A 23,357-nucleotide genomic window follows, 5' to 3' on the forward strand; every position below is an offset into this window, starting at 1 on the left:
GCATTCAGGACAGATTGGAGTGGGGAGAGTTTGGTAAGAGGGAGGCCGATTAGTAGAGAGTTACAATAGTCCAGACGAGAATGAATAAGTGAGACAGTAAGAGTTTTTGCAGAGTCGAAAGCAAGAAAAGGGCGAATTCTAGAAATGTTTTTGAGATGCAGATAAGAAGAGCGAGCCAGTGATCGGATGTGGGGGGTGAATGAAAGCTCGGAATCAAGGATGACCCCAAGACAGCGGGCATGTTGCTTTGGAGTAATGATGGAACTGCACACGGAGATGGCAATGTCGGGCAAAGGTAGGTTAGTAGAGGGAGAGAACACGAGGAGTTCAGTTTTTGACAGGTTCAGTTTCAGATAGAGGGAGGACATGATGTTAGAGACAGCGGTAAGACAATCACTGGTGTTTTCTAAAAAGGTCGGCGTGATAGCAGGAGAAGAGGTGTATAATTGGGTGTCGTCAGCATAGAGATGGTACTGGAAACCAAATCTACTGTTTGTCCAATAGGGGCAGTATACAAAGAGAAGAGGAGGGGGCCTAGGACTGATCCTTGAGAAACCCCAACAGTAAGGGGAAGTTGAGAGGAGGAGGAACCAGCAAAACATACAGTGAAGGAGCGGTCAGAGAGATAGGAGGAGAACCAAGAGAGAACGGTGTCCTTGAGGCCGATGGAGCGGAGCATAGTGAGAAGGAGCTGATGATCCACAGTATCAAATGCTGCAGAGAGATCCAAGAGAATTAGCATGGAGTGGTGACCATTAGATTTAGCTGTTAGTAGGTCATGAGAGACTTTAGTGAGGGCAGTTTCAGTAGAGTGTAAAGAGCGGAAGCCAGATTGAAGAGGGTCGAGAAGAGAGTTATCTGAGAGATAGCGGGTAAGACGGGAGTGGACCAGGCGTTCGAGGAGTTTAGAGATGAAGGGAAGATTAGAGACAGGTCTATAATTAGCGGCACAATTTTGGTCGAGGGAGGGTTTTTTAAGTAATGGATGTATGATGGCATGCTTAAATGAGGAGGGAAAAATACCGGAAGTGAGAGAAAGGTTGAATATTTTTGTTAGATGAGAGGTGACAGCTGGGGAAAGGGACTGGAGGAGATGTGACGGAATGGGGTCACTGGTGCAAGTGGTCAGGCGAGAAGATGCAAGGAGCCTGACTACTTCTTCTTCTGTATCTGGCTCAAAGTCAGAGAGTGAACTGGATGCAGTGGGGGAGGGAGGACATTGCATGGTATGAGGAGATTGGGAGATGATTTCCTGTCGAATATGGTCAATTTTTTCTTTGAAGTAATTGGCCAGATCGTCAGTGCGGAGATCCATGGTTGGGGCCTGCTCTCTTGGGTTGAGTAGGGACTGGAAAGTGTCAAAGAGACGTTTAGGGTTATTTGACAGTGAGGTGATCAGGGTGTTAAAATAGGTTTGTTTGGAGAGGTGAAGGGCAGAGTTGTATGTTTTTAGCATGAACTTATAATGGATGAAATCTTCGGGTAGATTAGATTCTCTCCACAGACGTTCCGCGTGTGCCACGGTTGTCGCCGTCTGTGCTGAGTTGTTCTATGTATAGGAGGTGCAGCTTCATCCAGGGCACTTTGCAGGGTTTCATTGTAATGCTTCAGAGCAGAATCAGGACATGAGATGGAAGAGATTGGGGCCAATGAGGACTGCAAGTTCTTCATAAGTTTCTGGGTGTTAATGGCCTGTATGTTTCTATAAGTGTGGAAAGTGGGCGTGACCTGGGTGGGATGGCAGTTCTTGATAGAGAATGAAAGAAGGTTGTGGTCAGAGAGCGGGAGAGGGGAGTTTGTGAAATCGTCCACTGAGCAAAGCCGGGAGAAGACCAAGTCAAGGGAGTTTCCATCTTCATGTGTTGGAGAGTTAGTATGCTGCGAGAGGCCGAAAGAGGAGGTTAGAGATAAAAGGTGAGAAGCAGATGGGGAGAGGGAAGAAGCAATGGGGATGTTGAAATCACCCATGATAAGGGTGGGGGTGTTACAGGAGAGAAAGTGTGGAAGCCAGGTGGCAAAGTGATCCAGGAACTGATGAGAGGGACCGGGAGGATGATACACCACTGCCACTCGCATGGAGAAGGGGACGTAGAGTCTGACAGCATGGACCTCAAAGGAAGGGAATACAAGGAGGGTACTTGGGGGATAACTTGGAAGGTACATTTGGGTGAAAGGAGCAGACCAACGCCTCCACCTGCTCTGTTGTCTGATCTTGGGGTATGAGAAAAGTGTAGTCCACCATATGAAAGAGCAGCAGCAGCGGTGGTGTCTGACTGCTGGATCCAGGTTTCAGTGAGAGCCAGGAGATTAAGAGAGTTAGAAAGGAAGAGGTCATGAATGAAGGAGAGTTTATTACACACAGAGCGAGAATTCCAAAGGGCACAATTGAAAGAGACAGAAGGCATGCGTGGAGTATTAATAAGGTTAGAGGGGTTTCTGGGTGTAGCAATTGGGAGGTTTGACTGGCTATAACAAGGGGGGCCGGGGTTGGGAGAGATGTCTCCAGCGACTAGGAGTAGGAGAATAGAAAGAGTGAGCAGATGGTTAAGCGACTTGTGAGAGCGTCTCTTGTGTTGGATGGTGGGACTGAATGGATCAGCGCTGTTAAGCAATGTGAACAGAGCATGAGTGCTATACATAGGAGAGGCAAGGACAGAGGGGCCGATATGGATGGAGTGTAAAGAGTTTATGCAAGGGCGGTGAATGTGAGTGACTGCAGCAGCCAGGATATAGATTATACAAATACATATGGTGAGTATTTGTTCTGTTTCAAATGAATAGGGAATTGTTGTGAAATTGGATTCTGGGCTCCCCCGGTGGCCACTGGTGGAATTGAACTTGTGTGCATCATCCCCTCTGTTCACCTGCTCCTATCAGGATGTGGGAGTCGCTATATAACCTTGCTCCTCTGTCAGTTTCATGCCGGTCAACAATGTTATCAGAAGCCTTTCTGTGCATGTTCCTGCTACTAGACAACTCCCAGCTAAGTTGGACTTTTGTCCTTGTGTGTTTTTGCATTTTGTTCCTGTTCACAGCTGCTGTTTCGTTACTGTGTCTGGAAAGCTCTTGTGAGCGGAAATTGCCACTCTGGTGTTATGAGTTAATGCTAGAGTCTTAAAGTAATTTCTGGATGGTGTTTTGATAGGGTTTTCTGCTGACCATGAAAGTGCCCTTTCTGTCTTCCTGCTATCTAGTAAGCGGACCTCGATTTTGCTAAACCTATTTTCATACTACGTTTGTCATTTCATCTAAAATCACCGCCAATATATGTGGGGGCCTCTGTCTGCCTTTTGGGAAAATTTCTCTAGAGGTGAGCCAGGACTGTCTTTTCCTCTGCTAGGATTAGGTAGTTCTCCGGCTGGCGCTGGGCATCTAGGGATAAAAAAAACGTAGGCATGCTACCCGGCCACTTCTAGTTGTGCGGCAGGTTTAGTTCATGGTCAGTATAGTTTCCATCTTCCAAGAGCTAGTTCTCATATATGCTGGGCTATGTTCTCTCGCCATTGAGAATCATGACAGTTTGACCGGCCCAAAAAAGGGTTAAATTACTGGCTGAGAAAGGAGAGAAAAAAGAAGTCTGCTACAATATTTTTTTTTTTTTTTTTTTTTCCTCTAGTTCTGAGTGTGCTCTTAATTGAATCACTTGCTAGTCTACCTATACTGCAGCCTTCCTCTCTTTCTCTCCTTCTAATCCTTGAATGGCTCTGTGTTCACCTGTTTCAAATGGATCTTCAGAGTGTAGCTACAGGTTTGAATAATCTCGCCACAAAGGTACAAAATTTGCAAGATTTTGTTGTTCATGCACCTATGTCTGAGCCTAGAATTCCTTTGCCTGAATTCTTCTCGGGGAATAGATCTCACTTTCAAAATTTTAAAAATAATTGCAAATTGTTTTTGTCCCTGAAGTCTCGCTCTGCCGGAGACCCTGCACAGCAGGTCAGGATTGTAATTTCCTTGCTCCGGGGCGACCCTCAAGACTGGGCTTTTGCATTGGCACCAGGGGATCCTGCGTTGCTCAATGTGGATGCGTTTTTTCTGGCCTTGGGGTTGCTTTATGAGGAACCTCATTTAGAGCTTCAGGCGGAAAAGGCCTTGATGTCCTTGTCTCAGGGGCAAGATGAAGCTGAAATATACTGCCAAAAATTCCGCAAATGGTCTGTGCTTACTCAGTGGAATGAGTGCGCCCTGGCGGCGATTTTCAGAGAAGGTCTCTCTGATGCCATTAAGGATGTTATGGTGGGGTTCCCTGTGCCTGCGAGTCTGAATGAGTCCATGACGATGGCTATTCAGATCGATAGGCGTCTGCGGGAGCGCAAACCTGTGCACCATTTGGCGGTGTCTACTGAGAAAACGCCAGAAAATATGCAATGTGATAGAATTCTGTCCAGAAGCGAGCGGCAGAATTTTAGACGAAAAAATGGGTTGTGCTTCTATTGTGGTGATTCAACTCATGTTATATCAGCATGCTTTAAGCGTACTAAGAAGCCTGACAAGTCTGTTTCAATTAGCACTTTACAGTCTAAGTTTATTCTATCTGTGACCCTGATTTGTTCTTTGTCATCTATTACCGCGGACGCCTATGTCGACTCTGGCGCTGCTTTGAGTCTTATGGATTGGTCCTTTGCCAAACGCTGTGGGTATGATTTGGAGCCATTGGAGGCTCCGATACCTCTGAATGGGATTGACTCCACCCCATTGGCTAGTAATAAACCACAATACTGGACACAAGTGACTATGCGTGTTAATCCGGATCACCAGGAGGTTATTCGCTTTCTGGTGCTGTATAATCTACATGATGTTTTGGTGCTGGGATTGCCATGGCTGCAATCTCATAACCCAGTCCTCGACTGGAGAGCTATGTCTGTGTTAAGCTGGGGATGTAAAGGAACTCATGGGGACGTACCTTTGGTTTCCATTTCATCATCTATTCCCTCTGAGATTCCTGAATTCTTGTCTGACTTTCGTGACGTTTTTGAAGAACCCAAGGTTGGTTCACTACCTCCGCACCGGGAGTGCGATTGTGCCATAGACTTGTTCCCGGGTAGTAAATACCCTAAGGGTCGTTTATTTAATCTGTCTGTGCCTGAACACGCTGCTATGCGAGAATATATAAAGGAGTCCTTGGAAAAGGGACATATTCGTCCTTCGTCATCTCCCTTAGGAGCCGGTTTTTTCTTTGTGTCTAAGAAAGACGGCTCTTTGAGGCCGTGTATTGATTATCGACTTTTGAATAAAATCACGGTTAAATATCAATATCCGTTACCACTGCTTACTGATTTGTTTGCTCGTATAAAGGGGGCCAAGTGGTTCTCTAAGATTGATCTCCGTGGGGCGTATAATTTGGTGCGAATCAAGCAGGGGGATGAGTGGAAAACCGCATTTAATACGCCCGAGGGCCATTTTGAGTATTTGGTGATGCCTTTTGGTCTTTCAAATGCCCCTTCAGTCTTCCAGTCCTTTATGCATGACATTTTCCGCGATTATTTGGATAAATTTATGATTGTGTATCTGGATGATATTCTGATTTTTTCGGATGACTGGGACTCTCATGTCCAGCAGGTCAGGAGGGTTTTTCAGGTTTTGCGGTCTAATTCCTTGTGTGTGAAGGGTTCTAAGTGTGTTTTTGGGGTTCAAAAGATTTCCTTCTTGGGATACATTTTTTCCCCCTCTTCCATCGAGATGGATCCTGTCAAGGTTCAGGCTATTGGTGATTGGACGCAACCCTCTTCTCTTAAGAGTCTTCAGAAATTTTTGGGCTTTGCTAACTTTTATCGTCGATTTATTGCTGGTTTTTCTGATGTTGTAAAACCATTGACTGATTTGACTAAGAAGGGTGCTGATGTTGCTGATTGGTCCCCTGATGCTGTGGAGGCCTTTCGGGAGCTCAAGCGCCGCTTTTCTTCCGCCCCAGTGTTGCGTCAGCCTGATGTTGCTCTTCCTTTTCAGGTTGAGGTCGACGCTTCTGAAATCGGAGCTGGGGCGGTGTTGTCGCAGAGAAGTTCCGACTGCTCCGTGATGAGACCTTGTGCTTTTTTTTCCCGTAAATTTTCGCCCGCCGAGCGGAATTATGATATTGGGAATCGGGAGCTTTTGGCCATGAAGTGGGCTTTTGAGGAGTGGCGTCACTGGCTTGAGGGGGCCAGACATCAGGTGGTGGTATTGACTGACCACAAAAATTTAATTTACCTTGAGTCTGCCAGGCGCCTGAATCCTAGACAGGCGCGCTGGTCGTTGTTTTTCTCTCGGTTTAATTTTGTGGTGTCTTGCCTACCGGGTTCTAAGAATGTTAAGGCGGATGCCCTTTCTAGGAGTTTTGAGCCTGACTCCCCTGGTAATTCTGAGCCCACAGGTATCCTTAAAGATGGAGTGATATTGTCTGCCGTTTCTCCAGACCTGCGGCGGGCCTTGCAGGAGTTTCAGGCGGATAGACCTGATCGTTGCCCACCTGGTAGACTGTTTGTTCCTGATGATTGGACCAGTAGAGTCATCTCTGAGGTTCATTCTTCTGCGTTGGCAGGTCATCCTGGAATCTTTGGTACCAGGGATTTGGTGGCAAGGTCCTTCTGGTGGCCTTCCCTGTCACGAGATGTGCGAGGCTTTGTGCAGTCTTGTGACGTTTGTGCTCGGGCCAAGCCTTGTTGTTCTCGGGCTAGTGGATTGTTGTTACCCTTGCCTATCCCGAAGAGGCCTTGGACGCACATCTCGATGGATTTTATTTCGAATCTGCCTGTTTCTCAGAAGATGTCTGTCATCTGGGTGGTGTGTGACCGTTTCTCTAAGATGGTCCACCTGGTTCCCTTGCCTAAGTTGCCTTCTTCTTCCGAGTTGGTTCCTCTGTTTTTTCAAAATGTTGTTCGTTTGCATGGTATTCCGGAGAATATCGTTTCTGACAGAGGGACCCAATTCGTGTCTAGATTTTGGCGGGCTTTCTGTGCTAGGATGGGCATAGATTTGTCTTTTTCGTCTGCTTTCCATCCTCAGACTAATGGCCAGACCGAGCGGACTAATCAGACCTTGGAGACATATTTGAGGTGTTTTGTGTCTGCGGATCAGGATGATTGGGTTGCTTTTTTGCCTTTGGCGGAGTTCGCCCTCAATAATCGGGCCAGCTCTGCCACCTTGGTGTCCCCGTTTTTCTGTAATTCGGGGTTTCATCCTCGATTTTCCTCCGGTCAAGTGGAATCTTCGGATTGTCCTGGAGTGGATGCTGTGGTGGAGAGGTTGCATCAGATTTGGGGGCAGGTGGTGGACAATTTGAAGTTGTCCCAGGAGAAGACTCAGCTTTTTGCCAACCGCCGTCGTCGTGTTGGTCCTCGGCTTTGTGTCGGGGACTTGGTGTGGTTGTCTTCTCGTTTTGTCCCTATGAGGGTTTCTTCTCCTAAGTTTAAGCCTCGGTTCATCGGCCCGTACAAGATATTGGAGATTCTTAACCCTGTGTCCTTCCGTTTGGACCTCCCTGCATCCTTTTCGATTCATAATGTTTTTCATCGGTCATTGTTGCGCAGGTATGAGGTACCGGCTGTGCCTTCCGTTGAGCCTCCTGCTCCGGTGTTGGTTGAGGGTGAGTTGGAGTACGTTGTGGAAAAGATCTTAGACTCTCGTGTTTCCAGACGGAAACTCCAGTATCTGGTCAAATGGAAGGGATACGGTCAGGAGGATAATTCTTGGGTCACTGCCTCTGATGTTCATGCCTCCGATCTTGTCCGTGCCTTTCATAGGGCTCATCCTGATCGCCCTGGTGGTTCTGGTGAGGGTTCGGTGCCCCCTCCTTGAGGGGGGGGTACTGTTGTGAAATTGGATTCTGGGCTCCCCCGGTGGCCACTGGTGGAATTGAACTTGTGTGCATCATCCCCTCTGTTCACCTGCTCCTATCAGGATGTGGGAGTCGCTATATAACCTTGCTCCTCTGTCAGTTTCATGCCGGTCAACAATGTTATCAGAAGCCTTTCTGTGCATGTTCCTGCTACTAGACAACTCCCAGCTAAGTTGGACTTTTGTCCTTGTGTGTTTTTGCATTTTGTTCCTGTTCACAGCTGCTGTTTCGTTACTGTGTCTGGAAAGCTCTTGTGAGCGGAAATTGCCACTCTGGTGTTATGAGTTAATGCTAGAGTCTTAAAGTAATTTCTGGATGGTGTTTTGATAGGGTTTTCTGCTGACCATGAAAGTGCCCTTTCTGTCTTCCTGCTATCTAGTAAGCGGACCTCGATTTTGCTAAACCTATTTTCATACTACGTTTGTCATTTCATCTAAAATCACCGCCAATATATGTGGGGGCCTCTGTCTGCCTTGCCTTTTGGGAAAATTTCTCTAGAGGTGAGCCAGGACTGTCTTTTCCTCTGCTAGGATTAGGTAGTTCTCCGGCTGGCGCTGGGCATCTAGGGATAAAAAAAACGTAGGCATGCTACCCGGCCACTTCTAGTTGTGCGGCAGGTTTAGTTCATGGTCAGTATAGTTTCCATCTTCCAAGAGCTAGTTCTCATATATGCTGGGCTATGTTCTCTCGCCATTGAGAATCATGACAGGGAATAGATAGTTTTTCTTACCTGTCTCCTGCCCTGTCTAACTGCCAAGTTATAACTGCCGAGTACTTAGAAAAAAGTACTTTGAATAAATGTACACGAATAATAGTGCATGAATGCACCCCTGCACTAATGCATCCCCAAAGTATGTCTACATTTATAGAAGGCTAGCTCTTAGATCTCCCTTTTTTCCCCTCTCATTACCAATCAATCTAACTCAGTTGAGACAGCAGGACACAATAAATGTAGTGATCAGATAAACAAATGTCCAGGTCTACATGGATCATAAACCGCTTTGAAACAGTTATGTGATCTCTCTGCATAAGGACAAGCAGAAGTGAGTTAAATATCTATAAACAAAAACAAATGCATAATAAGATGGCTAACATATATAGATATATGCAGGATTCAATGCCGAAGATAGAATGACTCAGATACCATTCAGGCTGCTTGCTGTCAGGGAGTGGAGCAATAGACATACAGGATATTTCAGTTCAGAGAATGAATGATAAGTTTACCTGGATGAAGAGAAAAGAGATGCTTGTTATATTCTGCCATGTTATAACTGCCGAGTACTTAGAAAAAAGTACTTTGAATAAATGTACACGAATAATAGTGCACGAATGCACCCCTGCATGAATGCATCCCCAAAGTATGTCTACATTTATAGAAGGCTAGCTCTTAGATCTCACTTTTTTTTTCCCTCTCGTTACCAATCAATCTAACCCAGTTGACACAGCAGGACACAATAAATGTAGTGATCAGATAAACAAATGTCCAGGTCTACATGGATCATAAACCGCTTTGAAACAGTTATGTGATCTCTGCATAAGGACAAGCAGAAGTCAGTTAAATATCTATAAACAAAAACAATTGCATAATAAGATGGCTAACATATATAGATATATGCAGGATTCAATGCCAAAGATAGAATGACTCAGATACCATTCAGGCTGCTTGCTGTCATATAGTGGAGCAATAGACATGCAGGATATTTCAGTTCAGAGAATGAATGATAAGTTTACCATTCAGGCTGCTTGCTGTCAGGGAGTGGAGCAATAGACATGCAGGATATTTCAGTTCAGAGAATGAATGATAAGTTTACCTGGATGAAGAGAAAAGAGATGCTTGTTATATTCTGCCATGTTATAACTGCCGAGTACTTAGAAAAAAGAACTTTGAATAAATGTACACGAATAATAGAGCATGAATGCACCCCTGCACCAGTTTTAACATCAGACAGAGATGTGTTTTCCTTGCTCGGACATTATGTGGACTACAGACGAATGTCTCTACTGGGTGAGCTGAAAAGTTTTTCAACTTACATCTCTACAGAAGTCGTTGGGCCTGCCAGTTCACCGGCTGAAATGCGATGTGCCCACATGGTGGAATTCAACTCTGCACATGTTGCAGCGACTGTGGCAGCACCGATGAGCCCTGGTGCAATACGTTATGACATATAGCCTGGGCCAATGAGATCCAGAAGTGGGGCAAATCACGCTGCAGGAGTGGTCTCAGATCAGGGACCTATGCACCCTTCTGCACAGTTTTGAAATAGCGACAAAGATGTTTAGTGCTGACGATGCCATTATCAGCATGACTATTTCGGTGATTTACATGCTGGAGAACACCTTAAACAGTATTCGGAGTCAAGTGGTGGAACAAGAGGAGGAGGAGGAGGAACAGGAGGATTCGTATGCGGAAGGGATAATATCCTCAAGGTCCAGACGGTCGGCAGCACCAAGGCGGCTGACATTGGAGGCTGGGGGAGAGGGATTACCGAGGGTGCATGGTAGCTGCCAAACTGTTGAGGAAGCTGCAGGAGGCGAGGAAGAAGTGGAGGACGAACTGGTGCTGGGCATGGAAGACTCATCAGATGAAGGAGACCTTGATCAAATTTCTGTTGTGCGAGGTTGGGGGGAGAGGGCAGAGGAAGGAACCATGATTCTCACCTCACCGCCACCAAGACAACAGGGACTTGATCCTCCTGGATGCGCAAGACACTTGAGTGCCTACTTGCTGCACTACTTGCAACATGACCGTCGGATTGTAAGAATCCGAAGTAATGCCGACTACTGGGTTGCCACACTCTTAGATCCCCGGTACAAAAGTAAATTTGCCGAAATAATTCCAGCTATAGAAAGGGATTCACGCATGCAGCAGTATCAGCAGAGACTGTTGCAGAATCTTGCATCTGCTTTTCCACAAAATACCAGTGGTGCACGTAGTGAATCTCTGAGTTCTAACTTGCCAACCATGGGACTATCGAGTCATCACTCAAACCGTAACAGTAACATTGTATCTGGTGGTAACAGCAATTTTTTCCAATCGTTTCAAGATTTTTTTGGACCATCCTTTGCAAGGCCGCAGGAGACAAGAAGTCTGACGCTTAGCCAACACCTAGAGAGGATGGTAAAGGAGTATCTCCAAGTTAACATCAATGCCATGACTGTGGAACTGGACCCTTGCTCATTTTGGGCTTCTAATCTTGAAAAATGGCCTGAGCTCGCCACTCTTGCCTTGGAGATCTTGTCGTGCCCTGCAGCTAACGTTCTCTCTGAACGTGTGTTCAGCGCTGCTGGTGGTGTGCTGACAGATAAGCGCACGTGGCTGTCCAGTGACAATGTAGACAGACTAGTGCAGCGCCCCAGAGTCCTGGTTGTGCAGTATTGTCGCTCTCCCACCAGGGGGAGTGATGGTACATCTGATTGTACTAAAAGAGTTCACCTGACCAGGTATCACAGTCACACACTACACTTCACACTCCAACCACCAGGGGGAGCAAAGGGTTCTATGTATTAGGCCTTTCCTCACACTCGGGTAAAACTGGGGGTTGGATAGGAAGTTAGACAGAAAGCTGACTGGGGAAGACCCAGGGAGGACCTGTCAGGGGTGGGATCCTGACAGCGGCCTAGCACGAGATAGAACGTTACGGAGCTGCTCCTGCACTACATTAAGGTAGCATCCTAAGAAAGGACACGAAGCGAAGTATATTGTGGAGAAGTGAGAAACGAGATCACAGCACAAGGAGATAACACCAGGAGGAGTCCTGCCTTGAGATCGGCAACATCCTTCTGAGGCACGTAGCCGGCGGCTGGAACGCCGAGGGAGTGATTGGCTCTATGTATTACTCTGAACTACGGCAGGGCAGTTAATTCCAAGTTGGCTGTCCAACCTTTACACCTAATGAAGACAACGGGGCATCTCTAGGGTCCCTATAAAATAGCTCCAGGCCTACCCCGTCATACGGGTCGTCCTATCCATATCATCTGGGGGACGGAGAGAGAAACAGAAACATACACGACAGTTGTGAGGACTATCCCGTGGTGCTCAGCAGGGAAGTACTACAACACACAGGCGCTAGTAGGAAGGCTACTGATTTCCACCTGCAAAGGGAACTCTGGATGTGCCTTCGGACCAGCCGGATTCAGCCAGTCCTGTTAGCAGTGCTCTGGATTGTGGACGCTGAAGTCTACAGTAAAAGGTAAAGAGACTGCAACCTTGTGTCCTCGTTATTTACTGTGACTTACACCATCACCATCTATCTTACTGGGAAGCCCTGGGGACATACTTCACTTGTGGGAAGGTATACCATCTAGCTGCCATAACATCACCCCAGCGGACCCCTAAGCAGCGTCGGTCACCCTGACCGAACACCACAGGTGGCGTCACGAACACTTGACAATCAACACCTTTAATTGGGCGCCCCTTAGCAGGGCCACGGACCGGGTCGGGCCACCGTGACATCCCCAGAACCGAGGGATCCGGTACCGAGTACCCCACTGCCCTGCGCCTGGGGGGCGGTCCACTAACGTTCATCAAGATGAACAAATCCTGGATCCGCAAGGACTTTTCTACCCCTGTGTCATCCTGGGAAGACTAAAAGCTTGATGATTTTTGAAAATCACCTCACTTACCATTTTAAAAACCTCTGGCGAAATTGATGCCACTTAAGTGGTGTCTGTGGCCGAATTTTTGGAAAAGATGGAGATTTTTTTTTGGATTCCCCTTGCTATATTTTACATGACGTTGCCATCGTCAATTCCAGGTGGGTGGGGTCGTCTGCAGAGTTGTTTACTCATACTATGGCCTGGGATTCAGAGGTCTGCTCCAAAGCTTCAGTGTCTGCTAGTCAGCAGAGTAGCCCACCCATGAAGCAAGCTACACCGCCTGTTTACCTAAGTACTATTTTTTAATGGCATCTAGCCCAGGAAATCCTTTTGGGCCTAGTAGCAATTTCTGCTACTCAGCAGAGTACCCTACCCATGAAGCAAGCTACACCGCCTGTTTATCTAATTACTAATTTTTAACTGCATCTAGCCCAGGAAATCCTTTTGGGCCTAGTAGAATTTTGTGCTACTCAGCAGAGTACCCCACCCATGAAGCAAGCTACACCACCTGTTTATCTAATTACTAATTTTTAACTGCATCTAGTTTAGGAAATCCTTTTGGGCCTAGTAGAATTTTGTGGTAGTCAGCAGAGTACGCCACCCATGAAGCAAGCTACACCACCTGTTTATCTAATGACTAATTTTTAACTGCATCTAACCCATGCAATACTTTCGGCCTAGTAGCAATTTCTGCTACTTAGCAGAGTACCCCACCCATGAAGCAAGCTACACTGCCTTCTTCCTTTCTCAATCTAACCCCTCGGCTCTGGGGGTGTCCACTCTCCCTCGAGCTCTCTCCTTCTCACAGGTGGACTACTGCGTGTATTCACACTGTGACGAATATTTTGGGCCCAGGCATAAGAAGTCGTCGAGGTAATGGATAATATGTGCCCCCTTAGAAACGTCCATGATGACCCATTCGAGGAAGCAACTAAACGCCTCAAATAGTGAGCAGGATATGGAGCACCCCATGGGCAAACAGCGATCTATGTAGTATGCTCCTTCACAGAAGCAGCCCGATGGGAGGACACTATTCAGAGGCACAGGTAGTAACCGGAACGCCCCCTCAATGTCTGTTTTGGCCATTAGGGTGCCCCTTCCCAACTTCTTGACTCGCATGATTGCCTCGTCAAAGGAGGTACAGTACATAGTACTGTACTTGGTTCCGCGTCGATGTTGTCATTTACTGACCTGCCCCTTGGATATGACAAATGGTGGATTAGTCTGAATGTATTGGGTTCCTTTTTTGGCACAACTCCCAACGGGGATACCACTACGTCTTCTAAGGAAAGTGTTCTGAATGGACCCGCTGCCATTCTACCTAATGATATTTCTTTTTTTAATTTTTTTGTCACGACGTCTAGGTGTTGGTAGGGTGATTTTAGATTTTTACTCCAGCCTTTCTTGATTTTAGAAGGGCATGACATGCCTATATCTGTGTCTCCTCCTCCTTTTACTTCTCCACCTCTTTTCTTTTCGCATGACTATATGTAGTTGTGACTTTTCCATGTGTTTGTTGTGTCTTCTAAGCAGTTTGTCACCTTTTGGACACCTTTTAAGGTGTTTTGTATGTGCTTGTATGTGTTTGCCTCTAGTCATATAGGTTTGAGGGGGCACCACGGTACAGGCAGTGGGATCATAGCCCTGACCAACAGAAATGTATAGCAAAAAACAAACAGAAAAGGAAGGTCATAAATGCGGATCACCACACTCTGGATTTGGACAAAGTATGAACGCAGCTTTATTAATACATATTCACAAACATGAAACAAGCATAAAGAAAAAACACACACAATTAAAAACAATTAAAAAAGGTAACATACTAGTTCCTTTGAAACACAGCCTCTAATAAGACTAGTTTCAAAGGAACTAGTATGTTACCTTTTTTAATTGTTTTTAATCGTGTGTTTTTTCTTTATGCTTGTTTCATGTTTGTGAATATGTATTAATAAAGCTGCGTTCATACTTTGTCCAAATCCAGAGTGTGGTGATCCCCATTTATGACCTTCCTTTTCTGTTTGTTTTTTACTGTATGTGTTTGCCTGCCATTGGTTTCAATGGGGTTCGACAGTGTTCGTCAAACGTTCGACGAACATTCGTCGAACATGCCCCAATTCGACGAACTGAACCGAACTCGAACACTAGGGGGTGGCTCAACACTACTCATGCCGACATGACAGCAGCCGAGAGGCCTCTGGCAATAACCGTTAGTGTTGCTGCATATGCAGCACAAAGGACTTTACATTTCATCTGTGGGGTGCCAGCGTGTGGAAACCGTACAGCCCGTTGCCACGGCTACAACCCTGGCTGCCTTACATATACATGAGACCCTATAGATGACCCCTTCACTTCTGCAATTGATAAAGGATCTGCGCTCATATTTTTTATCATTCTCAGTGGCAAATAAGAATTTTCCTACTTCAATGTTTTTACAAGATACACATCCACTCCATAAGTATCAGCCAGTTAGTTTTGATGATAGCCATGTGGTTCATGGGGGTTGGGAAAAATGGCTATGTACTAACTGACATGCAAATTTCTGTGTTAAGTAAAGGACTAAGTTTCAGCCCATGTTCACATATAGATTGGTTCGAACTACAACTAGATCTTGAACGGTTCTTTAGACAGATAAAATTAAGAGAGTGGTTTAATGACAAAGACAAAAATAAGAAAGCTAAATTAAGTGAATTTGATTTGAGTGGGGTACAATTGAGAAAAGGGAGCAACTTTATACCACCAATAAGCCTGGCTGTGATTGAGGCCTTTGAAAGAGCGGTAAGGGTTGACATCGATCAGTTGAGAAATAAGGCAGTAAAAGAGTATTCACATCCAAATATCCGTAAAGAGGATTTTGAGGCATTGCAGGAACTTGTCCATGATGACGACATAGTGGTGAAACCCGCTGATAAAGGGGGAGCAGTCGTCGTCATGGACAAGGAAATGTATATCACTGAAATATTGAGACAATTAAGGAATGAGGATGTGTATCTGAGAATGGATGGTGATCCTAAGTTTACCATTATGAAAGATATTAAGGCTTGTCTTAAGGAGGCACTGGATTCAGGTGTGATTGACCAGCATCTCTATGAATTCCTATTAGAAGAAAACCCACGCACTCCGGTGCTATATATAACACCGAAGATACATAAGACCCTAACTAATCCCCCGGGACGTCCCATGTCATGATTCTCAATGGCAAGAGAACGTAGTAAAGCATACAAAAGGACTAGCTCTTGGAAGATGGGAACTCGAGCTGACCGTGAGCTAAACCTACCGCACAACTAACAGTGGCCGGGTAGCGTGCCTACGTTTTATCCCTAGACGCCCAGCGCCAGCCGGAGGACTGACTGACCCTAGCAGAGGAAAATACAGACCTGGCTTACCTCTAGAGAAATTTTCCCCAAAAGGCAGACAGTAGCCCCCACATATATTGGCGGTGATTGAGAGGAAATTAACATACGAAGTATGAAGATAGGTTTAGCAAATTGAGGTCCGCTTACTAGATAGTAGGAAGACAGAAAAGGGAACTGCACGGTCAGCTGAAAACCCTTTCAAAATACCATCCTGAAATTACTTTAAGACTCTAATATCAACTCATGACACCAGAGTGGCAATTTCAGCTCACAAGAGCTTCCAGCCTCAGAAATATTCAATAACAGAGAACTGGAACAAAAATGCAAAACAAACTTAGGACTACAAGTCCAACTTAGCTGATAGTAGTCTAGGAGCAGGAACATGCAACAGAAAGGCTTCTGGTAACATTGTTGGCCGGCATAGAAATGACTGAGGAGCAAGGCTAAATAGAAAACTCCCACATCCTGATGGAAACAGGTGAACAGAGGAGATGAAGCACACAAGTGCAGTACCACCAGAAACCACCGGGGGAGCCCAGAAACCAAATTCACAACAGTACCCCCCCCTCAAGGAGGGGGCACCGAACCCTCACCAGAACCACCAGGGCGATCAGGATGAGCCCTATGAAAGGCACGGACCAAATCGGAGGCATGAACATCAGAGGCAGTCACCCAAGAGTTATCCTCCTGACCGTAGCCCTTCCACTTGACCAGATACTGAAGTCTCCGTCTGGAAACACGGGAGTCCAAGATCTTCTCGACAACATACTCCAACTCACCCTCAACCAACACCGGAGCAGGAGGCTCAACGGAAGGCACAACCGGTACCTCATACCTGCGCAACAATGACCGATGGAAGACATTATGAATAGAAAAAGATGCAGGGAGGTCCAAACGAAAGGACACAGGGTTAAGAATCTCCAATATCTTGTACGGGCCGATGAACCGAGGCTTAAACTTAGGAGAAGAAACCTTCATAGGGACAAAACGAGAAGACAACCACACCAAGTCCCCAACACAAAGACGAGGACCAACACGACGACGGCGGTTGGCAAAATGCTGAGTCTTCTCCTGGGACAACCTCAAATTGTCCACCACATGCCCCCAAATCTGATGCAACCTCTCCACCACAGCATCCACTCCAGGACAATCCGAAGACTCCATCTGACCGGAAGAGAAACGAGGATGAAACCCCGAATTACAGAAAAAAGGAGAAACCAAGGTGGCAGAACTAGCCCGATTATTGAGGGCAAACTCCGCCAAGGGCAAAAAGGCAACCCAATCATCCTGATCCGCAGACACAAAACACCTCAAATAAGTCTCCAAGGTCTGATTAGTTCGCTCGGTCTGGCCATTAGTCTGAGGATGGAAAGCAGACGAAAAAGACAAATCAATGCCCATCCTAGCACAGAACGCTCGCCAAAATCTAGACACGAATTGGGTTCCCCTGTCAGAAACGATATTCTCCGGAATACCATGCAAGCGCACCACATTTTGAAAAAACAGAGGAACCAGCTCGGATGAGGAAGGCAATTTGGGCAAGGGAACCAAATGGACCATCTTAGAGAAACGGTCACACACCACCCAGATGACAGACATCTTCTGAGAAACAGGGAGATCAGAAATAAAATCCATGGAGATGTGAGTCCAAGGCCTCTTCGGAATAGGCAAGGATAACAACAATCCACTAGCCCGAGAACAACAAGGCTTGGCCCGAGCACAAACATCACAAGACTGCACAAAACCTCGCACATCTCGCGACAGGGAAGGCCACCAGAAGGACCTAGCCACCAAATCCCTGGTACCAAAGATTCCAGGATGACCTGCTAACGCAGAAGAATGGACCTCCGAGATGACTCTACTGGTCCAATCATCAGGAACAAACATTCTACCAGGCGGGCAACGATCAGGTCTATTCGCCTGAAACTCCTGCAAGACCCGTCGCAAGTCTGGGGAAACAGCAGATAATATCACTCCATCCTTAAGGATACCTGTAGGTTCAGAATTACCAGGGGAATCAGGCTCAAAACTCCTAGAAAGGGCATCCGCCTTCACATTTTTAGAACCTGGTAGGTAAGAAACCACAAAATTAAACCGAGAGAAAAATAACGACCAGCGCGCCTGTCTAGGATTCAGGCGCCTGGCAGACTCAAGATAAATCAAATTCTTGTGGTCGGTCAATACCACCACCTGATGTCTAGCCCCCTCAAGCCAATGACGCCACTCCTCAAAAGCCCACTTCATAGCCAAGAGCTCCCGATTACCAATATCATAATTTCGCTCAGCGGGCGAAAATTTACGAGAAAAGAACGCACAAGGTCTCATCACGGAGCAGTCGGAACTTTTCTGCGACAAAACCGCCCCAGCTCCGATTTCTGAAGCGTCATCTCAACCTGAAAAGGAAGAGTAACATCAGGCTGACGCAATACAGGGGCGGAAGAAAAGCGGCGCTTAAGCTCCCGAAAGGCCTCCACAGCAGCAGGGGACCAATCAGCAACATCAGCACCCTTCTTAGTCAAATCAGTCAACGGTTTAGCAACATCAGAAAAACCAGTTATAAATCGACGATAAAAATTAGCAAAGCCCAAAAACTTCTGAAGGCTCTTAAGAGAAGAGGGTTGCGTCCAATCACAAATAGCCTGAACCTTGACAGGGTCCATCTCAATGGAAGAGGGGGAAAAAATGTACCCCAAAAACGAAATCTTTTGAACCCCAAAAACGCACTTAGAACCCTTTACACACAAGGAATTAGAGCGCAAAACCTGAAAAACCCTCCTGACCTGTTGGACATGAGAGTCCCAGTCATCCGAAAAAATCAAAATATCATCAAGATACACAATCAAAAATTTATCCAAATAATCACGGAAAATGTCATGCATAAAGGACTGAAAGACTGAAGGGGCATTTGAAAGACCAAAAGGCATTACTAAATACTCAAAATGGCCCTCAGGCGTATTAAATGCGGTTTTCCACTCATCCCCCTGCTTAATTCGCACCAAATTATACGCCCCACGAAGATCAATCTTAGAGAACCACTTGGCCCCCTTTATTCGAGCAAACAAATCAGTAAGCAGTGGCAAAGGATACTGATATTTAACCGTGATTTTATTCAAAAGCCGATAATCAATACACGGCCTCAAAGAGCCATCTTTTTTAGATACAAAGAAAAAACCGGCTCCTAAGGGAGATGACGAAGGACGAATATGTCCCTTTTCCAAGGACTCCTTAATATATTCCCGCATAGCAGCATGTTCAGGCACAGATAGATTAAATAAACGACCCTTTGGAAACTTACTGCCCGGAATCAGATCTATAGTACAATCGCAATCTCTGTGCGGAGGTAGTGAACCAAGTTTAGGCTCCTCAAAAACGTCACGATAATCAGATAAAAATTCCGGAATCTCAGAGGGAATAGATGACGAGATGGAAACCAAAGGTACGTCCCCATGAGTCCCCTGACATCCCCAGCTTAACACAGACATTGCTTTCCAGTCGAGGACTGGGTTATGAGATTGCAGCCATGGCAATCCAAGCACCAACACATCATGTAGATTATACAACACAAGGAAGCGAATAATCTCCTGGTGATCCGGATTAATACGCATAGTTACTTGTGTCCAGTATTGTGGTTTGTTACTAGCCAATGGCGTGGAGTCAATACCCTTCAGAGGTATAGGAACTTCCAGAGGCTCTAAATCAAACCCACAGCGTTTGGCAAAGGACGAATCCATAAGACTCAAAGCGGCGCCAGAGTCGACATAGGCATCCGCGGTAATAGACGATAAAGAGCAAATCAGGGTCACAGATAGAATAAACTTAGACTGTAAAGTGCCAATTGAAACAGACTTATCAACCCTCTTAGTACGTTTAGAGCATGCTGATATAACATGAGTTGAATCACCACAATAGAAGCATAACCCATTTTTTCGCCTAAAATTCTGTCGTTCGCTTCTGGACAGAATTCTATCACATTGCATAATCTCTGGCGCCTTCTCAGTAGACACCGCCAAATGGTGCACAGGTTTGCGCTCCCGCAAACGCCGATCAATCTGAATAGCCATTGTCATGGACTCATTCAGACCTGTAGGCACAGGGAACCCCACCATAACATCTTTAATGGCATCAGAGAGACCCTCTCTGAATTTCGCCGCCAGGGCGCACTCATTCCACTGAGCAAGCACAGACCACCTACGAAATCCTTGGCAGTATATTTCAGCCTCATCTTGCCCTTGAGACAGGGCCATTAAGGCTTTTTCAGCCTGAATCTCTAAATGAGGTTCCTCATAAAGCAACCCCAAAGCCAGGAAAAACGCATCCACATTGAGCAACGCAGGATCCCCTGGTGCCAAAGCAAATGCCCAATCCTGAGGGTCGCCCCGGAGCAAGGAAATTACAATCCTGACCTGCTGTGCAGGATCTCCAGCGGAGCGAGATCTCAGAGACAAAAATAATTTACAATTATGTTTGAAATTCTGGAAGCGAGATCTATCCCCAGAGAAAAATTCAGGTAAAGGAATTCTAGGTTCAGATGTAGGAGCATGAATAACGAAATCCTGTAAGCTTTGAACCTTCATAGCGAGATTATTCAAACCTGTAGCTAAACTCTGAGGATCCATTTTAATCAGGTGAAATCAGAACCATTCAAGGATGAGAAGGAGAGAGAGACGAAGGCTGCAGTAAGCAGAGATGCTAATGAATCAACTAATGAGCAAACTCAGGAAAAAAAAAAAAAAAAAATTCTCTGCAGACTTCTTTTCTCTCCTTTCTTCTGCCAATTATTTTAACCCTTGGCCGGCCAAACTGTCATGATTCTCAATGGCAAGAGAACGTAGTAAAGCATACAAAAGGGACTAGCTCTTGGAAGATGGGAACTCGAGCTGACCGTGAGCTAAACCTACCGCACAACTAACAGTGGCCGGGTAGCGTGCCTACGTTTTATCCCTAGACGCCCAGCGCCAGCCGGAGGACTGACTGACCCTAGCAGAGGAAAATACAGACCTGGCTTACCTCTAGAGAAATTTTCCCCAAAAGGCAGACAGTAGCCCCCACATATATTGGCGGTGATTGAGAGGAAATTAACATACGAAGTATGAAGATAGGTTTAGCAAATTGAGGTCCGCTTACTAGATAGTAGGAAGACAGAAAAGGGAACTGCACGGTCAGCTGAAAACCCTTTCAAAATACCATCCTGAAATTACTTTAAGACTCTAATATCAACTCATGACACCAGAGTGGCAATTTCAGCTCACAAGAGCTTCCAGCCCCAGAAATATTCAATAACAGAGAACTGGAACAAAAATGCAAAACAAACTTAGGACTACAAGTCCAACTTAGCTGATAGTAGTCTAGGAGCAGGAACATGCAACAGAAAGGCTTCTGGTAACATTGTTGGCCGGCATAGAAATGACTGAGGAGCAAGGCTAAATAGAAAACTCCCACATCCTGATGGAAACAGGTGAACAGAGGAGATGAAGCACACAAGTGCAGTACCACCAGAAACCACCGGGGGAGCCCAGAAACCAAATTCACAACAGTCCCATAGTCTCAGGGGTGGGGTCAATTTTCAATAAAATGGGCATCTTCTTGGATAGGATACTTAATCCGATGGTCAGGGAATGCAAATCATACATCAGAGATATGACTGATTTTTTAAGTAAATTAGAGGCACTGCAGGTTGAGGGGGATGTTATTTTAGCATCCTTCGATGTAGTGTCGCTTTATATTTCGATAGACCATGAACAGGGCCTAAAGGCAGTGGGCAATAAACTGGACCCAAGTAAGTGCACATCTGAGGGCAGAGCCTTTCTATTAAAAATGTTGGAGATCATTTTAAAACGAAATTATTTTTTGTTCGGTGACGCATTTTATACGCAAAAGCGGGGAACAGCCATGGGGGCCAATATGGCCCCCGCATACGCTAATTTGGTCATGGAAGTCCTGGAGGAGGACCTCATCTATGTATCCCACCACTTCCGACATGTTTTGACGTGGTGGAGGTACATAGATGATGTCTTCCTCCTTTGGACGGGTACTCAGGGCGAAATGGAAGAATTCTTTCAATATTTAAACACCATTGATAATACAATCAAATTCACACTGTTAATGTAAAAAAAGGAAATTCAATTCCTTGATGTACTTGTCAGTCTAAAGGAGGGGCAGCTTAGTACCACACTTCTTGTGAAAAACACTGATAGAAACAATCTGCTACTATATGACAGTCAACATCCACGGTCTATGGTAAAGTCCATTCCACTGAGCCAATTACTCAGGGTTAGGTGGATAGTCAAAGAAGAAGAGGATATAGATGTAGTGGTGGATTTACTAGTTAAAAAATTCCTGGATAGGGGATATCCTATGAGTTTATTGCCTTCCTCCACGTAGGATGCTGTGTGGATTCCAACTTACGGCTAAACCTTCATCCACATCCCAGTAAACAGACTGTGTTGATGCTTAAGTCTTATTTATTAGGGTGATGATAACATAAACTATAAAGTTGAACAACAATGGTGGGTAGTATTCATAGTAGATGATCGAATAGTGAATGATGTTGATGTACAAAGTAGATGTTCAGTGAATAATCATAGTGGATGACTGGTGAAAAACTAAAGAATAACAGCATATCAGTATATGCACATACAGGGTGCAATCACATAAATAACTGGGACATTACAGCAAGAATTATACAGAGTGCATTGCACAGTAATTCTAACAGCACTGCCCTATTCTATACAAAGATGCCTCTATCTACATGCAGAGTAAACTGTTATGGACTGGTAATTTAGGAGCGACATGAGACTAGCTCTGGGCAGGTGGTAACTATACAGACCGCAGTCCCTGATCTTAACACAACACTAGTAGTAGCCGTGGAATGTTCCTGTCACTCCCTGAACATCTCGTCACAGCCGGAGAACTAGCTACCCCTAAAGGTAGAAACAGGAAAGCTATCTTGCACAGAAAAAATCCCCAAAGGATAGGACAGCCCCCCACATATATTGGCTGTGAGAGGAGAAGGAAATGACATACGTAGTATGAAACAAGATTAAGCAAAGGAGGCCAATTCTAGCTAGATAGACAGTAAGGAAAGAAACACTGTGCGGTCAGTAATAAAAACTAGAAAAAGTCCACCGCAGAGATATGCAAAAATCTCCACACCTGACTAAAGGTGTGGAGGGCAAAATCTGCAGCCCAGAGCTTCCAGCTTAGCTAAATAGATACATACTGATAAGCTGGACAAATGAACAAAACATAAATGTGCTGAACAATAAGTCCACAACAAGTGGACTGCAAAAGGACAAGCAAGGACTTAACTTAGCTGAACGGGTCAGAGTGTCAGGGAAATACAAGAGCCGTGCCTCCAGGCAAGAACAATTGGCAACTGGCATTGATTGAGGGATAAAGCCAGACTAAAATAGCTGAGCAGAAAGAAGATCAGTGGAAGCAACTGCTGATACTAAATCCAAGAAGCAGCTATACCACTCAAAACCACAGGAGGGAGCCCAAGAGCAGAATTCACAAAAGTGCTACTTACAACCACCGGAGGGAGCCCAAGAGCGGAATTCACAACAGTACCCCCCCTTGAGGAGGGGTCACCGAAC

The 23,357-nt window shown here is 45.7% G+C and overlaps 1 protein-coding gene across 4 annotated transcripts in view; it reads left to right on the forward strand.

The window, feature by feature from the left end:
* Nucleotides 1-23,357, forward strand: part of LOC143808872 (T-cell differentiation antigen CD6-like) — a 467,903-nt gene that overhangs the window by 423,788 nt on the left and 20,758 nt on the right. The gene's annotated exons all lie outside the window — the stretch shown is intronic.

Source organism: Ranitomeya variabilis, chromosome 2 (assembly GCF_051348905.1).
Source record: "Ranitomeya variabilis isolate aRanVar5 chromosome 2, aRanVar5.hap1, whole genome shotgun sequence".
In the NCBI taxonomy this organism is placed as follows: Eukaryota; Metazoa; Chordata; class Amphibia; order Anura; family Dendrobatidae; genus Ranitomeya; species Ranitomeya variabilis.